Source organism: Phoenix dactylifera, unplaced genomic scaffold (genome assembly GCF_009389715.1).
Source record: "Phoenix dactylifera cultivar Barhee BC4 unplaced genomic scaffold, palm_55x_up_171113_PBpolish2nd_filt_p 001613F, whole genome shotgun sequence".
NCBI lineage: Eukaryota > Viridiplantae > Streptophyta > Magnoliopsida > Arecales > Arecaceae > Phoenix > Phoenix dactylifera.
In genome coordinates, this window is record NW_024068918.1 from 5,894 (window position 1) to 29,538 (window position 23,645).

Sequence of the window (23,645 nt, forward strand, 5' to 3'; positions counted from 1 at the left end):
GGGACAACGGATGACCGTCAAGGTAAATAGCCCTATATTATTCGCACTTAAAAAGGGTATAAACACATTTTTCTAATTCAAATATACCAATCAAATGGAAACCACCAATTATTTAGTACCAATCAAGATTCACCATATCGACCGAACCGATGTACCAGTACAGTCCGATATCGATACCGAATCGAGCCGAACCAGTACCGTACCAAAAGTGCCACAGCGCATGGCACTTAGTGCGCTGTCTTCCGTGAAGAACACTCCATACCGATACGAACAAACCGAGCTGGTTTGCATCGGTACAGGCCATGAACCGATCGGTTCGGACCCAATCTGAGTCGGAACCGATTTTAATAGCCGTACTGCATCGGTGCCTGAACCGAGACCATGGTGCCAATTAAATAACATGGACATTCTCACTCTTTTCCAAATGCAAGTATTAAAAAAAATAAATAAATGTTTAGGATATTTAAAGGTGCGTAAACACCTAGTTTTCACCAGGTTAAAGCATCGGCCCTACACAAGCGAGCGGCGTTGAGAACCGTTTATAGCTAACAAATGACATGCCAACGTAATGTAAGATATTTCAAATGAAATTATTAATCATCTTCAAAATAATATTTTTTAGAAAATATATACATGGTTCATGATTTTAGTTGTCAGCATGTTAAGAGACACCTTAACGTAATAGCGGTTATATGGTCAAATTTCCTGCAGATTATGTGCGCTCGGGATCTATTTTTCTCCTCCTTCCCTTAAAACGGAGAAAGAGAGAGTTAGGGCAGGCATGTACCAAAGAGAAGAGACTAAAGTGAGAGAAAAGGGAAAAACATTCTTCCTGCATGCTGGTAATTGCTTAGGAGCATCTACGGACGATAAGCTCCAGCATCCGCCGCAGACAGGAGCTTAACCAACAGAATTCCAGCATCCATGGGGCGACTTCATGAATCAGTTGCCAGGCGGACAGGGAGCTTTGGATATCCTGTTTTACCATTACAAGATTATTTGAGATGTTAGCTCATCACACTTCTCTTCTGATTAAACCCAATAATTATATCAACTGCTTATTATTGGTTGCAGATTGCAGTCAACATAAGTTTCACAACTGATGGGGCCAGATCCAGTAAGGCATGGATAAGCACGAGAAGTAATTTCATCATAAATAAAGCTGACAACAAGAAAGTCACCAAAGCCAGCCCAATCCATCAGCTTTCCTCTGCATTGACTTATTTCTCTGTATTAGTAATGATGCAGCACATAAGACCTTACAAACACCCCGCATGCAAGTTTACAGTAAGCTCTTGAGCCCTTGATTTAAGAGGACGGGCTGCCACCTACTGCTTTTTCTTCCTACACCTTGTCATCATGGAACCACCACCTAGTCTCCTTAGGAGACCTACCGTTCTTACAGTTTCTAACATAGCGGTCGTTATCAGCAGGGCGTTGCTGCAGTCAAACAGGTTTAAAAGCAAAAGAATGACGAGAACGGAGAGAGTGCAACAAAAGAACAAGGAATGCAAGAGACATGGAAATAGGCAAGGACCTTTACAGTCGAGCTTGATAGCATGGATAGAATGCTAATACAAACAGAACTTACAGTCATTGCTGGCGACCATGAATCATACAGTATATCTGCCACAGAGCCAACACTAGAATGTCAAAACTTACAGAAAAAGATCTTCTTAATTGAATATTTGTTGAATTTTGGTAATTGAGTTCTGTCTCGTTGAAACAGAACACTCCACAGCAACTTCATATATTTCATTGATGAATTAATCTAACTGAACCGTGAGATTTAAGTTAACCCGTAAAACTACTCCTATTCTTTTGTTCCAGTTGTCATTGATGAAAAGGGAATGGAAAATAGCCGAAATAGGGTTGCATAACCAGTTCGAACCTATAATATTCCAAAATCCAACCTAGGATTAGACTGTATAATATAACTGAACTGTCAGGTTTGATTTGGGTAGTTAAATTCTGTCTGGTTGAAATAAACCACTCGACAGCAACTTCATATAATTCATTAATGAATTAATCTAACTGAACTGTGACATTTAATTCTAAAATCCAACCTAGGATTAGACAGTATAATATACGCTGAAACTCAACATACACAAAAAGAATATATAGATGTCAACGGCATGATTGTCTAGAGAAAAAGGATAGGATGAAAAGAATATTTAGATGCCAACTATCACAAATACATTTAGCAGCCTTGAGAAATGTCATTTTGTGTATCATCATATGATATTCGAAAGGACAGAAAGCTGTATCAGGAATATGTGCAAGATATGGAACTTGATTAGTTCGAGTATATCAAAAAAACATCTAAAGTTAAAGATTCAAGCAGTAAGTTAATACAATAACTAAGAATTTTTTTTCTTAAGTTTCTTGCATTTTGCATATAAGCAAGATACACTTCCACTCAAAACATACAAAGACCTTTTTTACAAGAACCCTAGTTAATTACTCTAAGATTGGGGTACTTCAAGGCCTTCATCAGTATTCCCTTTTTTCTGAATACATACAAAATGCACCAGACTTCGAACATATGAAACTCATAAAATATCCCTCAGCAGCCTGAACCTTATACCAAAGTAATGCACCTGCTTCAAAATCTTCTCAAAATTTCGAACCTACTCCCGCTTCCTAAGAGCTTCCAAGTGTTTCTAAAGTATCCTCTTCCCCACATTCACATCTGGACCCACTCTCACAACCAGACTTGCTCCGGATTCTGCCAAATGAGAATAACCCTAGCTTCGTCCCAGCTAAGGTATTCTTGGAAACCTTTAGCATTGTTCCCAACCAAGTCTCAGAAACTTCTAAAAATTCTTTAGACAATTTGCAGTCAAGTAATCTAAGGTTTTGTGTGCTTAATCCTCACATCTTATGCACATGCATCATCACACTCTTGAAAAAGCTTTACTCTAATTCACATTAAATTCTAACTACTGCAACTTAACTACTTTATTTCCTGCTGCACTCACCAATCCATCTCAATGTGTTGATTTAGCATTATTTTTGAGCATTTGGACCCTCTTTATAGGTGAACATTCTTATGCCCAAAAAAATCAAACATGTTTTACATTCTCTTCAGTCCCCAAATTGTTAGTATTGTTTAGCCGTATATTCTTCCCCCAAAAGGATTAAGGATGTGGTAGTCCTTTGTTCCATGGGAACAATGTTTAGGCTGCAAAGCAATGGATGTATGCGCCCATTACTGTATATTTGCCTAAAAAAATGAATACCTTTTTGAGTTTTTTGAAAGAATCCAGAAACTAAAGTGTACTGTAAATTTCTATAAAGTGGGCTTTCCTATCTTTGTTTTGGTTCACATAGTGGACTTAGGATTGTTTAAAAAGGACGGTTTTAGGGGAAGCCACTAGTTATGTTGCAGTCAACCCTTCGTTCATTCGAAAGGGGCAAGGTGGACTAAAATGCAAAAGGAATGACTGAGCTCAATCCCCATTGAGTTGCACTCTCCAATTTCTAATCACATCTGTGGTTGGGTTGAAAAACTGACCAGACCATGGTAAGGTATTCCCTATACTAAGAAGTATCGGCAGCAAACCAAGACTTTACGGAACAATGTACCAAGACATAATGATAAAACAAGAGTAAATATGGGGGTGTACCACGGTAATTACCGTACCAAGACATGACTGGTACCTTCCAGTACCACTGTATTTCAAACCTTGGTAGGTAATATGCACATATTGTTACTCCCATGCCTATGGATATCATGTGTATCATCATATAATAATCGATAAATTGCAATATAAAAAAAAATATAAAAAAAAGAAAAAGGGAGGTGGAAAGACTATTTTTCACGTATCTCATCTAGTCTCTCATATAGATGCGACCACTACTAGCACAAGTGGCGCAAGACGTATCTGATGCTCGTTTGGAGCTTTGTAACTATAACTGGGGGTAGAAGCAGGAAAGAGGGATCAAAAAAAAATATAAAATAAATGCCTAGGAAGCTAGCATAGAGGAGAGATTATGAAGGATTCTGAAATGGGCGTGTCACCTTTGGAGAATATCTTTGACTACTGGGGTTTGGAGGTTTATAGCAACAGCTAGGATAGAGCTATGCATCCATGTAGCACTCTTTGGCATTAGGTCATCCACAGATACAGGTTGGGCATGTGGGAGACTTGAGTTGGCTATTTTCATCACATGCATGGTAAGTATCAAGTATCAAGGATGGCAGATCATATGCATGGTAAGTATCAAGTAGTTCCTTAGAGAAAACATCATTATGAATTCTTCTTGCTATCCTTCTAAATTTCTTGATTCTGGTTTCATTGAGTAGTAGCGTGCAACTTTTGGTTACCACTGTTTTCATTCTTGAAACATTTCTTTCCACTGTAAAAATAAATTTCATTAAACTTTCTGCATTTCAAGAACGATTTTGGAGGGGTGGATCTGTTTGACATAAAAAAGATCATTTTGTTGAAGTCCAAAATGAACAAATTCTCCCTTGACTTTTCTTACTGTTAATTCTCAAAATGTCAAGTTTTAAATTCTTCCAATATTATGTTATTGGTATAAATCATAACCATCATATTTGACCTAAAGCATTACCAACACATTGTCTTGTTTGAATTTTTCATGATATTTTCTCGCCTCATTTTCCTAGAGCGGTGGTTACTAAAGGTTGACCAAAACTCAGCAAATTTACTCTTTAGATTTCCAGTTTGGAGGATCAACTAAGGATGTCATAGGAGTTTACATTAATACTTGCCAACTAAGGACTATGGAGGTGCATGCTTGGCCATGTGGCTAAACTTCTTTGTCCTTTTGGTGTATGATCAAGTAAGGACACGAGAGGGACAGCATTTACATGCGGCAAAGTAGGGAGTTAGACAGATTAGTAGGAAAAAGACCAAAACTCATGACACAACTTAATGTAATTGTACATTTGAAATTATTGCTTCCTTCAGTGAAGGTACCACACTATTTATTTACAACTCATCCAGCTAAGGAAATAAGCCAACTTTTCATTTTGTATTCTGCCATTTGCCTATGACTTTTATCTAAAAATGTTGCTATAAGTAAATCAAATTGAAAAGGGAATATTTTGTTGGCTTTACTTCTCCAACTTCATGAGACCTCCTAACTTTATAAAACCACCACCTTCATAGTATTATCACCAAAGCAATAGGTCCCACCAAGCAACTACAAACATCGATCAGTACCATCTCCAATACCATTAGCAGTGTCACCATCTTCACCTTCCATCTGATGCATAAAAGCTATGGAACCTCATGTTTGTCAACAAGCACCATTTCCACCAAAATTTGATTGCTAGAAGCTGGTCCATGAAGCCCCACTGGAAAGCTCTACTTATCTTCATTAGGTAGATTTTTCTTTGTTATCCTGGATCTTTGGTGAGCCTCTTTATATATGGTTGAGCACACAAGATCTGAAAGAGTAGTTGGAGGTTGCAATACGCAATGATGTGCCAATAATTAAGTTGAATTGCAAGCAGCAAGAACTCCTCCTTTCCCTCCTCTATCTCATTTTTCTTTCCTTCTTCTGCCCTTTTTTCTCAACCTGGGTCATAGATAATGGAGAAGGGTAGGGGTGATGTTCACAATCAAGCCTCTCCATAAGGGTCTTCCAAGCAGTACTAAAGAAGCATAAGGCTAGAGAAGAAAGAGGAAAAAAAAAAATAGGTTAGCACCTATAAGGCATGCCAACCAAGCAAAGCAAGCATAGCGTCTTGTACCCAACAAACACCAAACCAATATTTTCAGGTCCAGATCATGTTAGCATAGCATTTTTCATTTAATTTGCAATTGACAAGATTGGGGTGCAAAATTCCAACCTTGTTCTCCCATAAAAAGCTAATAACTCAACCTAATGCCTTGTGTGTGCTTATACGGCCATGTCCTCATGTCCATGTATTAAGGTTGTCATGTTGGATTCTTGAGGATACTTGGATACTTTACACCCATCCTTTTGGACTCTCAAAATAGGAAAAATAAGATTCCACAAATCATTACTTCAAGGGGACTAGTTGGCCACCTTTAGTTCCCTTATTTGAGTCCACTTTGGATGTCTGTAGGAAAGACAGCAGCTGGCTTTTGACCAGGGTCAATAGGCCACATTAATCAACTTGAGTCCAATTAGGACTCTACAATAGGAAACTAATTAATCACATACTAGGTGCCAAATAAGGCATAGTACATCTAAAAACAGAAACTAAAAATCACAAAAAGAAATCATATAAATAATGGAGCTAGAAAACACTAAAATAAACCAACCATAAGCCTAAGGAGGCAAATAAGAACCTTTTTCAGGTGGGCTTTTCTTTGATCAGCAAAGGGTGGCCAATGCAACATGGCTGCTCCACTAAAATTTCTTAGCAGTACCAACTAAGCATTTAAGAAGAAAAAGGAAAGATAAAGAAAAACAGATCTTAGCTATGAACCATAATGAACCATTTATCTTTTCTTAAACATAACCTTGTAACATACGACCATCTCCTGAACTCTGAAACTTCAGGAAGACCCTCCATCTTCTTTTTCTTTGAAAACCTTGGGGTTTATTTGGATGCCCAAAATGAACAATCACACCCATGTGATGCCTCCTCAAAAGAACAAAGATGTCGAGGAGAGGTGGTATTAAACGAGAAGCTTAAGCATTCCAAGGAGACTGCCATGCACCCAATCTCTAAAAAATAGGATATAAAAACCGAAAAACAATGTCATTTTCCATATCCATATAAAAAAAGGAAGATGGGTTCTGTTGCTTCTCCAATCTCTCAATTTTTCTCAATAATCCAGACCTTTTCCAAAAGTGTTTCTCATCTAAGGAGATGTCATATGTGGATGGGGTCCAAAAAGGCCCTTAGATCTATCCAAATATGTCCTTGTTTCTTCTGCAGGACACTCTTGCTTACCTTTTGTAGTGTCGCTTATTACTTTAGGACACACATCAGCAGACCTCACTGTCATTTTAGAGCTAGAGGGTATGATTGGAAAAGAAAAAGGAGAGGTGTAACACCAGGTGAAGTCCTGCTGACCAAAGATCGATTAATGCACACCTATGGAGGATGCTATTGATGAAAGAATCAGTCAAGAAGGCTTTCGATTGTCAATTAAAGCAACATGGGCCGAATCATGCAATACAAAAGATAAGATGGCATACTTGGCCAACATTCATATGATCAGCACACCCACTAAGCAGATTAGAGCCTCCAAGTTGCTTAAACAGTTCAGATTTTTAGTTTATTTGATGTTTAAATGGTTTAGAGTCATTTAGAGAAGCTTTATTAAAAATAGAAATTCTATTTTTAAAGGTATTACTGTTCATGGCACTACTCATGCCAGATTACCATTGTTCTGATAGAAGACCAATTAAAGCCCTTCTACTTTTGGTTTTCCTTTTTTTCCGACGAAGCCTCTAAGGGTCCTATTCTGGGTTAATATCTTGCGGTCAAATTACTTGGTTTCCAAGTTATGCATTAGATTTTAATTGAATCCTAAGTTGTAAATTTTTTAAGAATAAAAGATGAAAGTTAGGGAACATTTGTAGCCAGATGGTTTTCATTGAGCGAATATGAGAACTGATGTATATGAATGGTTTGAATGATTGAGGAAAAAAAATCTCTTGGGCCACGTTTTGATACCTTTAGTCCATACAGCTCTGTTTCTCTCTACTTCTTCCACTCTAGTTTCTTTCCTCACCTAATCTATCATATCTTACCCTTGTCTTATTTTTCTTCCTTTTCCATTAAACTGCAGTGGATTTTTCACAACATACAATTTTATTATGCTTAGTTTCTTGCGTTAACAAAGAAACTGATATCAGATTTTCCTATTTTGTGCTGAGATTATTTGATTAAATGATCAAATTTCTGCTATCTTTACATTATAATTTTTCCACTTACGTTCTGACCTCCTGCACTCCTTTCCTCAAACGTTCAGCAGAAGAAAGAACTAATCTTGTAATTTGAGTTTTTTGTTATAAATCTTTTATGGATGATCTTTGATTGCCCTAAACTTTAAAGGCCTTCTTTTTCCCTAGAAGTGTTACCTTTCTAAAGTTTAAAACACAAATTCTCCAAGCTTTTAATTAAATTTAAATCAATAAATTTCTATCTATCATGTTTTCTGCATCCATCTTAGCCCTTTTGGTCCATCATCGCATTTTGGGCCATTCCTAAGTGTTCTTGCATCACCATGGTGTCATAAAAATTGGGAATTATGTAAGAGCCTGCATAAAAGATTATTCAGATGATAATTTCGTCCAAATGAACAAGCTCGGCACTTGAATCAATAGTATAAAAAGCTCAAACAAACACTTGGATCTGAAGCTAAGCGGTCCAAGAACCCAAAATTTTTAATATAACTAAATCTTAAAGCAAAATACCAACTAATATCGACAACAGATCAAAGTCTTATGTTGCAAAAATTTTGCCTCAAGATCCTTTTGACTTTTCTAGACTTTAACGTCACTATGTAATCATTAACAAAAAATGGCAAAGATCAACTAGTACCTAATCCTTAAGAAAAGATGGTAAAGATCAGCTACGACAAATGGACACTTGCAATACTATTGGATGAAGCAATATGGTGGATCCATCTTATGATAGAACAGATTATTCCACAATGAATTTAAAATCATAGTAGGATTTTAGTTGTTCCTTTAACAACAAAACCTATGAAGTGTTCTTCAAGAATCTTCTCATCCTTTCTCATGAATTATTATAAGCATGAATCCTATTTTAACCTTTGAATATTCATGAATCTTCTGTATGGATCTTCGAATGACTGAATCATCCAGTTACACTATCTATGCATCGATTCAATGGTCCATCCTATAGCTTTAAACACAATGCTAAGGCAGATGATAAGTTTGATGTCTAAACAATACTTAATATTACGTTCCAAGAAGCAAATATTATCAAAACTGGCAATTGGCAGAGGAAAATAAAATAAAAAGAGAATTAGCTTCAAGATTTCTTCAAGTCTCGCATATAAATTTATGGGCTAAAGAACAATTAAATGTATTTTTCAAGAAGAAATATCAAATCCAGCAAATAATAGAAGAAAAATATTAGAATTCTGAGTAAGCTTAACCTTTAATCAAGTCTAAAATTTAAATATACATATATATATATATACATATACATATATATATACATATATATATATATACATATATATATACATATATATACACACACACATATATATATATACAGACACCAATATGAACAGTCATTTTTTACTTTAGACAACACCTTGAGCAACCAAGATCTGAGAAAAGCTCAATCACTTCACAACAAAGAAATAAAGGTATCGTTTGGTAAGAGCACAAGGAAAATGGGAACGAGGAAAGTCATGCTAAGTGGCATAGCTATGACAGGAAAGGTTCGCCGCCTTGGTACCGGATTCTATACCAGTACCATCCTATTATAGTATCGGTATGCGGTATAGTACAAGATAGTAAGGCATATCGAGTATCCATATGATACAAGATTGCATACCGGTCTAGTACAGTACGGCTGATACGGTACAATATATCCGGTACAATACGGTATCTATTAGTACGACAAACCTTGATACCATGTGTTTATGCCAAATTTGTTTGGTTATCCAAAATATTAGAATAAGCCAAAAGTTGGAATAAACTGTCCATTTTTTTTAAATGGCAAAACTCCTACTATAAAAACACTGTTCTGGGATCCTGAGAGTGAGTGAGGAGGAGAGAGAGTGAGTGACTCGGGATGTGTGCCTAGGTGCGTCAATTCTCGTGCGGTGGGTGGGGACTTTTCCCAAACGGTTGGTGCGCGAGGAGTGGAGGGGGTCCACGGTGTCCGATTAGGGCACTGTAGAAGATGGCAACGAAGGGCCCCGTGGAGCTGGAGAAGAAGGAGACGAGCTCGGGGGACAAAGGGGAGAAAACCCATCCGAAGGCGCCGGAGATGGGCCGGACGTGGGCGAATGTGGTAAAGGGCTCGTCGAGGGCTCCGACCTGGACCAATCACCAAATCACGACAGCGGAGCTCGAAGCTTTGAAGCGACGGTACACGGATGTGGTGGAGATCTCGCCGGAGAAGATGGAGGTGGCCCGGGCGGCGTGGCGTGATACTGCGGTGATTATGGGGAGCTTGGGTCGTCGCGTACCGGTGGAATGGATTAGCCGGGAGCTGCGAGCTGCTGGAAAACTCGACTACGATGTCGAGGAGTTCATGCTGGCGGACGAGACCTTTGCGTTTCGATTCCGGAGTGAGAAGGATCGGGAGGCGGCCATGGAAGGCGGTCCCTGGTTGGTGGCTGGTCAGCTCCTGACCATGGAGCGATGGCGGCCGAACTTCGTTCCGGGGACCAACAAGCTGTGCCGGACGGTAGTTTGGCTTCGGCTACCAAGTCTACCGATGGAGTACTGGACGAGGGAGCTGATCTGGGGTATCGCGGCGAAGGCTGGACGACCTTTGGCGCTGGACAAGGTCACCGACCAGGGCCGGAAACTCGGTTTTGCCCGTGTCAAGATCGAGGTGGATGCGGGGGTGCCGATCAGGCCGGGGACGTTCATCCAGGTAGGAACCGACCTACACTGGCAGGTTTTCCGTTATGAAAACCTGCCTGGATTCTGCTACAAGTGTGCTCGGTTGGGGCACGGGGAGGGGGCTTGCCCCTTTCCTCCCACGGCCCCGGCGACGGCCGGAGAACAGGGAGAACAGAGCTCCCAACGGACTGGGATGGAGGAGCCCCCCCAGGGGCTGTCATCTGAGGCGAAGGAGGGTGATGAATTGGGGAGTCGGCTTCCCTTCGGCCCGTGGCTGACAACAACAAAGATATGGCGACCGAAGGCGAACAAGCCGATGAAGAAGGCCTCGGTGGAGAAGGTCGCTCAAACAACACCGGTGCAGGATCCTCCCTCTGATCTGGGGCCGAGGTCTCCTATCGCTGCGCCGAATCTCCCTCTGTCGCCCACGAACACGGAAGGTTGGCAAAAGCCTTCTAAGCTGGCTAGGAGGAGGTCGCCGGAGACGAAGGAGACGGGAGCACGGGTGTCGGACGCGGAGATGACCCAAACTGGTGGGGTTCTGGGGTCTGAACCGGAAATCATCAAGGGGTTGGGCTCGACCACTTGTCTTGGCCAGCAGGGTGGATCCGACTCGGGACGGGCCAAGCCAAGCCCAGGCCTGCCTCTCACTGATGGGTCGGGCCACGGGATAATGGGCCTAGATGTTGCTACTGGGCTGGCCCATGGACAGGGCCCAAGCCCATTGAAAAGGGCCAGAAGCCCAGCCAAGCGGAAGGGGGCTGTGGGAGTTGGTAGGGCTGAGTCGACTCAGTTGCCCCGATCGATCTCATCGCCCTCCTTCGATGACCCGTGCCTACGCCGGAGGGAGGATGGTCGGAGGCACTTCCGGAGTGCCTCCCTGCCGCCGGTGAGACCCCCTAGCCGTCCGACGTTGGGCGGTGCTCCACCTGCTGCCGGAACGGTTGGGACCAAGCGTGCGGAGGACGGAGCGCCCATGGCGAGCGGAACGGCAGTGGCAGGCGAGACCCTAGCTCAGCGTGAGGGTGTGGCCGGCGATGGCAGCAAGGTTCAGGCCAAGGAAGTGCTGGAGGGCCTGCACCACCGGAAGGAGCTGAGCTCGGCTAAAGCTTCACAAAGGGAGGTGGTGTCCATGCCGTGTCAGAAAAACAAGGGGAAGCTTAAGATGGAGGACGGGGACGGTGCTCTCAAACCTCTGGCAGCTCCGGTAAGGCTCTCCCCAGCCTCTTCTATGGTGGTGGTGATGAGAAGCTCTCTAGGGGGCACGGGACAGGGGTCTACTTCTCCCATCCAGGATCATGGGAAGGTGGCTGATTTGCTGCGGGCGGCGATCCAGGAAGGTGGGGATTTGGGAGAGGAGGTTAAGCCTCATGAACAGGGAAAGAGAAGCCCACGCAGACAGGGCAAACACTTATCCCACTGTGTTATATGAAGATTTTAGCTTGGAATTGTAGGGGGGCGGCCAAGCCTTCATTTTTGTCGTCCTTCAGGAGATTTGTGCAGCTTCATTGCCCTGATATTTGTTTTCTTTATGAAACACGGGTATCTGGAGAAGGTTTGCGTCGGGTGCAGCGGCGCCTAGCTTTTGATTGGGATTCCTTTGTAGTAGAATCCCAGGGCTTGTCTGGAGGTATTTTGTTGTTGTGGAAGCGGGGAGTGGCCTCTGTAGATGTCTTTCGCAATTGCACTCAGCAGGTTGTGATGGTCATCTCGGAACCAAATGTAGCTCCGTGGGTCCTGTGTGGGGTCTATGCCAGTACTGATTACCGGACGAGGAGAGTCCTTTGGGGCGAGCTGACCCGTTTGTTGACTCAGGGGATCCCGACTATGGTGGTGGGTGATTTCAATTGCATTCTTAGCTCCAATGAGAAACGTGGTGGTAGGGCCTACTCCGACTTTGGAGATAGGAGGGAGTTCCGAGAGTTCTTGGATGAGACCGGCCTCGTGGACCTTGGCTTCTCTGGGCCGCGATTTACTTGGTGTAACAACCAGCTTGGACGAGCGAGAGTATGGGAGCGGCTGGATAGGGCTTTAGCATCTCCGGACTGGATTCAGCGATTCCCATCATACCAGGTCAGTCACCTTGCTCGGATCGCCTCAGATCATTGTCCTCTTTTGATTTCCACAGCGTTGAGCTCCAGCCATCATAGCCCATTCCGATTTGAGAAGCTGTGGTTGTCATACCCCCAATCCTGGGAAGTAGTTAGGAGGGCCTGGGGCATGCCAGTGCAGGGAGATGCTATGCAGAGGGTATCGCGCAGACTGGAGCTTACTAAACGACGCCTTCGCAGATGGAACCGGGAGGTTGTGGGCAACATCTTCAGGAGATTAGAGGAGGCAGAGGGGTTGATTGCGGAGCTCCAGGGGAGGGAGGATCGAGATGGAGAGCTTGAGGAGGAGGAGATGGCAGAGCTGCGTCGTCACTTGACCTCTCATCACTCGTTACTGCATCAGCATGAGATTTTTTGGAGGCAGAAGTCGAGGTCGCAGTGGGTCAAGGAGGGGGACCAAAACACTAGTTTCTTTCATCAATCGACGATCATCAGGAGGCAAAGGAACATGATACGATCATTGAGAGTTGGGGCGAGCCAGCGAGTGGAGGAGGACTCGGCAGTGCGACAGGTGATGGTTGACTTTTTCAGATCCAGATGGACGGAGGCAGGGGGGACTTATGTGCGGGGTCAGCTCCCCAGGCCGGCAGCCAGAATTGAGGAGGCTGATAATGAAGCATTGATTCAGCCTGTTTTAGATACAGAAGTGCAGGAGGCAGTTTGGGCATTAGCAGGGGACAAGGCCCCAGGACCGGATGGTTTTCCACCTTTTTTCTTTCAGAGATATTGGAGTATTATTCAGAGATCAGTGGTGGAGGCAGTGCAGCTATACTTCAGTAGGGCAGTGATGACAGATGACTGGCAGGCTACTTATATTACTTTGGTTCCGAAGCGACGGGATGCGTCGGAGCCCGGTCATTACAGGCCTATTAGTTTGTGTACCACAGTGTATAAAATTGTGGCGAGGCTTATGGTTGGGAGGATGAAGGCTCTGTTGCCTACTATTATCAGTCAGGAGCAGGGTGCGTTTGTGGTTGGGAGGAGTATATCAGATAATATTTTGCTAGCTCAGGAGATGATGGGAGACTTACAGCGAGCTTCGAGGAGGCGATGTTTGATGGCAGTAAAGCTGGACATGGAGCGTGCTTATGACCGGATCCGATGGGAGTTTCTCAGACAGGCATTGGAGAGTTTTGGCTTCCATCAGATCTGGATTGACTGGGTTCTCGGCTGTGTGCAGGGGCCTAGCTTCTCCATTTTGGTTAATGGTACGCCTTCGCCTTTCTTTCGAGCTACTATGGGGCTTCGTCAGGGCTGTCCTTTGTCCCCATACCTATTCATCATCTGCTCTGATGTACTATCCCGTGCTTTACATGTAGCCTGCGAGGACCGGGTGCTGGCTGCTTACAGTCCAGCCCCGGGTGCTCGCCCTATTTCTCACTTACTTTTTGCAGATGATTGCCTGCTTCTGGCTAGGGCGAGGGTGAGGGATGCGCGAGCCATCCAGAGGGTGTTGATGGAGTATTGTACGGCGTCTGGGCAGAGAATCAATCGCCAAAAGTCATCCATACACTTCAGTCCGAGCACGGAGCGGAGGGTCAGACGGGAGATCAGGGCGATATTGGAGATACGGGAGCAGGAGGGGGCACTGGACTACCTTGGTGTCCCCATCACAGGGAGGAGGCTGAGGATGGCGGAGTGCTCCACTTTGATACAGAGGGTGCAGAGCAGGCTCGAGGGTTGGAGAGCCTCGTCACTCTCTATGATGGGCAGGTTGACGCTCGTTAGGTCAGTTCTCTGCTCCATGCCTGTCTATATTATGGCCCATACTAGTGTGCCGAAGACGGTGCTGGTGGGGATAGAGCGGCTTATGTGTAGTTTTCTGTAGGGCTCCTCTGGGAGGGGCCATGGGGTACACTTGGTGGCCTGGGAGAGAGTATGCCTTCCTCTGAGGGAGGGTGGTTTGGGGGTGCAGTCTCTGTTGGCGAGGCGGGAGGCACTCCTGGCGCGACGTGCAGTGCAGACTGTTCTGGAGCCACATGGTCTCTGGTGTCAGGCCATGATAGCGAGATATGGTCGGCCAGGCTCAGCTGGGCAGGTGGTGGGCGGCCGGAGGGCATCTTTCATATGGCGTGAGGTTGGGAGGTATATACCTATAGCACTGGCACATACTAGGTGGCTGATTGGCGATGGACGGAGCATTGATGTGATGGAGGACCCTTGGGTGGATGCACTTCCGCTGAGGTTGTGGCCGACGATGATCAGTGACGAGGGGCCTGTGGGGCTCCAAGTGCACGACCTCCTTATGCCTGGGGAGGCAGAGTGGGATGTCGACAGGTTGGGCTAGTTCTTCGGAGAGCACTTAGCAGAGCGGATTCGAGCCCTCCCCATCCCGGGATCGGCAGGTCCAGATGTTAGGGTTTGGAGCACCACTTGTAGGGCCAGAGTCAGGGTTGGTGATGTCGCTCGGGTTCTTCAGCAGGAGTCAGACCTGGGTAGGGACTGTGGCTGGATATGGAGGTTTGGGCTACACCAGAGGGTTGCATTATTCCTCTGGAAGGTAGCATGGGATCGTTTGCCGACGAGCTTGGAGCTGAGCCGTCGTGGAGTTAGCATTCCTCCTTTGTGCCAGTATTGTGAGGCAGATGAGTCAGTGGATCATGCACTATTCCAGTGTGTCTGGGCGAGGGGGACTTGGAGGTTATCCGGGATTCAGGAGGCGGTCTGGAGCCGGAGGGATAGTTTTTTGGAGGAGGTCCGGCGGTGTTCCATCTCCACCCAGATGAGGTCTGTGGCTATTAGGGCGTCCTGCACAGCTTACCAGGTATGGATGGCCAGGAACGCCCGTGTTTTTGGTAAGCCTAGCCTGTCCCCACGATTTGTGATGGAGAGGGCTTGGGCTCAGGCAGTAGAGTTTCTTTCTGTAGATCTGGATCATAGACCTTTGACAGCTCAGGACATCTGGGGCCCCCATTCTGCTTCGGCAGCTACTCACACGGTGTTTTTCACCTGGGAGCCCCCACCCCCAAGTTTCCTCAAGGTCAATTTCGACGGCTCAGTCTTGGATGGAGGTAGGAGAGGAGGAGCAGGTTTTGTTATTAGGGGCCCAAGCTCCAACATGGTGGCAGCAGGGGGTTGTCAGATCTTCGATACCTCGGTCCCAGGGGCAGAGCTGCGGCGGCTTGGATGGGATTACGGTATGCACGACAGGTACTTCAGGCGAGCTCCATCTTCCTGGAGGGTAACTCAGCCACCGTGATTAGTTGGATCCGGAAGGGCCCTCATAGTGATGGAGGAGTTCACCCTTTACTCCGTGATATATGGTTGATGGTGAGTGAGGGGTTTTCCTTTCAGGTTATGCATCTATATCGTGAGGCGAATGGGGCGGCAGACTGGGTGGCGGCGTATGTTGCGAGCCACTCAGGAGGCACCTTTTGGGTTGGTGGGGATGACGTGCCTGGAGCATTCCGGGACCTTTTGTATGCAGATTCTGTTGGGTGTGTTCGTACCCGAGTAGTATGAGTTGCCCGTTTTAGCAAAAAAAAAAAAAAAAAACTCCTACTATAGTACATTTCATATGATTTAATTAATATTTAAAATTTAATTTCAATATTAAAGATTCATAATATATATTACATATTATAATATTATAGTATTATAGTATATTAATTATTATAAAATATAATAAATAAAATACATTATATGGATATGTTTCGTGTTATAACATTAATATTTTAAATACGTATATCAAGTAACAATATTTTGTGTAACAATAATATTATATTAATATTATATTATTATATAATATTAGTATTGTACAACATTATTGTAGAAATATAAATGCTTCATAGTAATATAATAAAAATATATTATAAAAAATCAAGAAAGGTGGCACCATTCTGAACCGTCCGGTTCGGAGCGTACCGAACTATACCAGCGGAGGACCGGCATGGTTTCACCCCCGTTTTGATATTTCTCCTTCTCTCGGCCTCTTTCTCCCCTTCCCTCTTCCTCTCTCTCCCTCCCTCTCTCTCTCTCTTCATCTCTTTCCTTCTCCCTCTTCAACTCCCATTTATCGGTATGCCGTGCGTTAGGATGGCACGGTACCATACCAAGCAACCAATATAAATCCAAATACCAATACCATCGACCTTGATAAAAATTATTATCATATGATAGTAATACATTTACTATAACAAATATAATATGAAAATATTGTTATATTGCATTAATCTTATTAATAATTATTATAATGTACAAGATATATTAAGATATTATATTATATGATATAATATCACAATATTATAACATTTAATATTGTAGTAATAGAATAATAATATTTTATATTAGTAGTATATATAAAATGTATATTATAACTGATATTGATTGTTATATTGTAATATTTATACAATATATTTGATAATTCCAAATTAAATTCAAGAGTACAACCTAAGAGGGTGAAATGGGCATAAAGAGTGGGCATAAGGCTATTCCAAGATGGACATGGAATAGGCTCCGCCCAAACAATGAGCATAAGAAGGGTTAATGGAGCAGAGCCTATTCCAGGTCTATACCTATTTTTTACAAACGGGTTTTATGCTCCTACCAAACGCCACCAAAGGTTTTAAAGGCAGAAATGAGTTCAACATAAGGGAAGCAGGCTAGTATTTTATCAGATTGAACTTGTATGTAATTAGTCCTAGAAGCAAAGAAGGAAAATCGCATGAGGGAAGAAGATGGCAGTGGAAGGTTTTCAATAGAAAAGGCAGCAGGATGGTCAGGGTTTGGGAGAGCAGTTTAGGTCCTAATCATGCCTTGGGAAAGAATAAAAATGCAGCAGCCACCCATCAGACCAGTCCATATTTTGCATAAATAAGAAGAGGAACACAAATGCATGGACTAAAGTACCAGCCAGCATGCACAATATAGTGCAGTGTCTAATCAGTTTGCGGCACTAGCACAGTAATAACTGCATGCCAGTGCTTAGGACTCGACATGCGCCAAGCTTGCCAAGCACTAGTATATCATAGAACGACATATTGTGCTTACACTAATCTGGCAGCCACCAGCATGCAATACCTCAGTACATGCATTAGAGATGTTTATTATCACCCAGCCAAAAGGAATGAAGAATATAAGGGGCAGAGAAGATAGGAAAGAGAGGGTGTATGAAAGAGAGGTGTAGTCTGTTCTCATAGAAAAGAGGAATAAGAAGAAGAAAAGAGAAGGAAGAAAGAGGGAATGGGTGTCTTCCCTACTCTACCTTTGCAGTGTCCATAATACTTGGGCATCATAACAAACCTTATTGCTTGGACATATGTCTCTTTAAGCCCTTAGACACATATTTCTTTCAGCCAAGCATCCCTCTTAATTATCCCCTTTTCCAGGTGAATCATGACAGATAATATTTAAATATATTGAAACAAGGACCACCAATTCAGTGATCATGTGCTAGTCGCATGCACATGATGACTTAAAGTGGGATGTGGACCCCCTTCACATGATAGGTAAACTAACCTACTTAAAAGATAACAGAGCTCAAATACACATTATACAGCTTAAAAACAAGCAAAAAGAAAAAAGAAAGCATAATGCTCGAATCAACTCCCCATGGGTGAGTAGAGCTCATCCCTGTTAAACGTGCCTCAATAAATCATTGTTACAGGTTTTCGCATTATCTTCCTAGTTCCCAATCATCTACCTAATGCTATATGTCAATGAGCAGCCTTTGCATTGAATAATCTATTGTAAAAAGTGTTGCATCATGTCTAAAACATCAGGACATCAAAAATATCCTTAATCTCCTCCTCAACTAATCTAAATATATATAACTGACATAGAATTGACATTAACAGGTGATAGTGAGTCTAATCCTCATTCCGACATGTAGCAAATGCTTATATCAGAGCTTAGCATCTCATGGTTTTTCTTTCTTTTTAGATAAAAGAAGAGAGAGATGGCTCAAGGCCTCCGAAATGGCCCTTAAAATAGTATTCTAAAAAAAGACTAGTCTGAGCAATAAAGTACCATACATTCTACAATAGCATTTAAAAGCTCCATGTATTTGATTTAGCCACTTAACCCCAAAACAATGAGAAATTGTTTAAAATTCAATACATTTCTGAGTTCTACTTAAAAAATGCAGGAAGATATTTGAGTGCACTAGCTTAAGAAAGAGCTTCGCAATTAAATCTAATGTATTTCTTAACACTTTAACTTCAAGAAGTAATAATGTATCTAGGCATGTTTTCACCAGTATACTTAATGAATTACAATGAAATTCAAATGAACGTCAACATAACGTTGTCAAAACTATGGACCTAAAGAAGCTATGTCTCACAAAATACTGTAAAATATGGTGTACTAACTATTCTTAGCTTTTCTCATTATTTTATTCTAATCTTTCAATTTCTTTAGACTTATTTCTTTTTGGTCTAAAATTTATAAACTTGGTGTCAAACTTTCAAAATCACCAAAATTGCCGAAACTGAATCTCCACAAACCTGACAAATCTGAAACTGAAATGGAATGATTTTTTTCAAACTTGATCTGCATTCATATGTTGCCTCTTTACACCAAATATGGCTCAACTTTAACTTCTTCAGTACCACTTTGTAAACTTCATAAATATCGTAGACATAATAATTAGCATCAGAGTGGTGCACTCCCACATATGGCATAACTGAGAAGTCTAGGACAAGAGGTATGTGGTAGCACTAAAGAGCTTTTCATCTTAATGTGTTTAATGACCAGCTTATGCAAGGTCAAACTGCACTAAGCTGGTCTCTTGCTTGCTAAATATCTTAGAAGATAACCACGGTGGAATTAACCACCTCAAACCAACCATCTATATGGGGATTATGTGCACTATTAGCTTGTAAGGTAGTTCTCAACTTAAATCACAAAATCCAACTATGACACAAATACCCAATGTCCTTATTAAAAGTGAACAGCCAAGGAACAACATGCAAATGTATTCCTTCCCTGGAAAACAAATCAGCATCATGTAATGTACTGGAGAAAGGAAAGATATTGGATAAGTGCCTAGTGCCACCCAGCTACATAGATGTGGGAAAAGTTGTAGATAGGAAGGAAAGATAGATAATAGGTCTGGTTGTATATAAGAGAGAAAAACGAAAGAAGGAAGAGAGGTAGGAATAAAAAAGGAAAGGGTTTCTCCTGCTCATGGTAAGCCATACCATAACAAATCAGGTGGTACGGAGCATATCGTACCATAACAGTTCAGTACTGGTACAAAGTACAGGTGGCGTACCGATACTTGGTATGTCGAACCGGCCTTTGTACCGGGCGTACCGATATAATGACAAGATCGCACCAATATAGGGCTCAGTACTGAGACGGCATACCTTGCTCCTATCCTATTGGTGAAATGTCTTAAGTATTTTTTATTTTTTTTTAATTTTCAGTGGAAGGAGCGTGGGTAAAGGGCCACACATATAAAGTAGTAGTAGTAGTAGGACAAGCTAACATGGCAAACCCTAATACTTGCCTCAATCTAATATAAGGATGATTAAACGACTTCGTTACCACCATTTAAGATTCTAATATGTGGTGTCCCAACCATGATCTTGTTTTAGCAAAGCATCCCTTTTGATGATCCTCTTATTTGAGTTATGCGTTTATATAACAAGATCCAAATGCAAAATAATTAACCCAAAATAACCAAGAAGAAGAGCACGAGTCTAACAAAAATGAGAGAACAATCCAGTTTACTAATCTTTCATCCTTTAAATGCATAATACTATGTGGACAAAAAAAAGCATTTAACAACTGCATAGCTTTTTCAGCAACCACAGTATCCGATAGAAATCCCCAGCATCCTTCTAAGAACCAGAACACCAATAACTAAAAATATATCCACGGGCTGCCATACATAATATAGCATATCATAAATCTCGTGAAGAAGATTTATGAATACACCATAATAACATTAGCAAAAGACTATGTAAAAAATAAATAAGTTAATAAAGGAACAAACATAGCAGAGTGGAGGGTTACCTAAACAAATATGTCCATTGCTATAAACATGAGGATGCAACGGTGCGGGATGAAGAAAGATGACCTGATCATCAAACATATGCATATGCATATATATATATATATATATATATATATATATATATATATATATATATATATATGCATATATATCAGATAACAGCACCAATATATACGAAACCAAGTGCCAAAAAGACAAAAAAAGGGATCGAGAAAAGCGGTCGAATCTCATCACCTGCGGAGCTTCCATGGGGTAATGCTCGGGGGAAATCGACCTGGAGCTTGTAGGTCTCGTTGGTGTAGAGCGTCCCGGGGGCGCCGACCACTTCGATGATCCACCTTGTGATCGAAAGAAAAGAAGAGGGTTTCAAACCGAATTGATCAAAAGAGAGGAAAAAAAGAAAAAGAAGAAGGTGGGTGGAGATGGAGCTCTGGGCGGCGAAGACCTTTCGAGGTTGTCGGTGGCCTTTTGCTTGAAGCCGACCGGGGGATTGGCCTGCCATTCCTTCAGCTCCTTCTGGAGGCGATTGCTCGCGATCTTGCTCAAAGCCTGGAGAGCGATAAAGAGACAAGTAAAGGGGAGAGAGAAAGGGAGAGAGAGAGAGAGAGAGAGATTAGGAGAGAGAAAGACCTTCTTGGAGGGAACGGAGGAGCTGGTCATGCTTCGGGTGAGAGCGGAGGGCGGAGGGCGGAGGGATCGAGGGATCGCCGCCTGTCTCGCGCTTCGAGTATGCGCTGGTAGAAAAATAATAAACTAAAGCGACAACCACATGTACTCAAATTTAGAACCAGCAGATATGGAGAGCGGCGAGAGGTGGGGGTGATGGGTCCCACCAGTGGCCGAAGTTTGGGGCGATTTGATTCGTTTGTTGGATTGCTTGTGAAACATGTTTGTTACATTAGCATTTCTATTTTATTAGTATGGTGTATTTGCTCCCACGAGTTTTGCGGCCGCCTGTCTGGCAACCGGCTGGCAAGCGAACACGGGTGGCACTTTTTTGTGAACTCGTACTAAGCACGTGCAGCACACGTGTTACGAAGATTGACATCAAACGATCGCACAAAAGTAATTAAGTGTGGAATTCTGCGAAACATGGAATTTCCTTCTTATAATTCAGAGTCTAATCTTTGAGAAAGAAAGAAAGAAAGAACTGGTGGGAAGATTGGAGTTTTATTCCTCAAATTTAATACTTTATTCCTCAGATTAAGAAAGAACTGGTCGTCGTGTGACTACTTTAGGCCATGATAGGTTGTTGGAATTTGCATAATTTGCACTTCTAGATTTTAGCCAACTAGCCAATGGGTTGATCTATCTAGATCTCTTAATCTAGTTGTCTATCAAAAAATTCAATTTTAACATCCATTTCTTAGAGATCTAAATCTATATATGTGATAAGAGCTAGGATGAGGTGCATCGAGGTAAATTTAATTACTGAAGAAAGGTTTTCTCAAAATTGATTTCCTCCTTTTGGGTATAACCTTTGGCCACACGACAAGATGCATACCTCAATGGATCCATCCACCTTGTATTATATCTGAAGTAACCATTTGTTATTGATCATTTGACGCCCAGGCAGAAGGTCAACAAAATCCTGAAACATAGTTTGCTCTCATAAACCCCATTTCTTCCTCCTTCATTTTAATCTGCTCCCTAACAGCAGCAAGATAGCCTCTTGAAATATTGGGGACACCTCAATATTTTTGGAGCTACCATGAATGCTTCTCTCTCAATCTCAAAACGACGATGAGAGATCCGACTACCAACGCTTTTATGTGGTTGCAAATCATCTTGATCATGCTTTGTTAGAGCCAATCCACTCGGTTTGTCGCTTCCACTCACCCCAAGAGGCTAAGGAATTATCTCTTATTTCTCAACCGGTTGGCTAGATATGCCAGGATTTAGATCTTCTATTTTATAAAAGTGGAAAGTCCTCGGTACGTAGCTCCGCTTCTGCTAGAAAAATCATCTAAATATATAATATCACACTTCCATCGGCTTGTTCTCCAACGAACACATAATCCTTGGGATATTTTAGGTATCTAATAAAAATAGACTTTTTCCTTCTAGGGCCTAGTTTAATATATCTCTGAGGAGCGTTCCTAACAAAAAAAAAATATCAGATTAGCTATACCAAACATTTGCTAATGTTTCTTCAATTCAAGGAACATTGAAAATCCCTCAAATCATATTATTGCAGGAAAGCTTGGTATTTTTTTATAATTTTAAGCTCAAAGACATTAACAGCGATCATGTCAAAATTGAAACAACTGATATGAGATCTAATAGATCATTGCAGGCTATTTTATTATTGATGGTGGTAGGTCTACATATCTAAGTCCATATTGGTTTGGTTTGAATATGATGTTATTGATATACTGTGTAATGGTGCATTAACCCATCCTTCGTCTCTTGACCCGCAGCATCAATCTTTTGGACATATGCTTGGAAAGCGACCTATGTGGGTTTAACCTCATTTAGCCCTAACAACCTATTACATCCCTAGTTATATTGGTGGTTTGTTTACCTAGCACCAGCATGGCAATGACACTGCAATTAACAAGCAGCTAGTGATGTGCCAATACTTTCTAATAGGCGCAGATATAGCATGTGCCTTATTGTTTCAACCGCACCAGCTTGCACTTTTGGTTGTGGTTTAAAGTACTCAAGGCACTTGTGCAGTTTTACCCAAATAAAAAAAAAAAAAAAGCAATTGTGCAGAGATAAAAAAAAATTAAAAAAAAGTTTAAAAAAAATACTTAAGCCGCGAGACTCCAGCTTGTGTGTTTTTCCTTTGCATTTATATACCCCCCTTCCAGGAGAGAACAATTAAAAGTGGGGTTAGACTAGATACAGATTCACTCGGATACAAAAATAGATTAAAAATATGTCAATTTAAGCCTGGCATATTTATTAAGTGAGTCAAAAATTTTAATTCAAGCCTGGCAGATAATCTAACCCGACCTACAATGATTGAATCAAGTTAAACGAATTTAATAGTTAAGCATTATCACCTCGAAGAATAATTAAATCCATATTTAAACCAAATTCTTCAAACT

General features: G+C 42.0%; 1 pseudogene; it reads right to left on the minus strand.

Annotated features, from left to right (window-relative positions):
- Positions 1-1,029: 1,029 nt before the first annotated feature.
- LOC103699646 lies at positions 1,030-21,364 on the minus strand (annotated as a pseudogene).
- Positions 21,365-23,645: the final 2,281 nt, after the last annotated feature.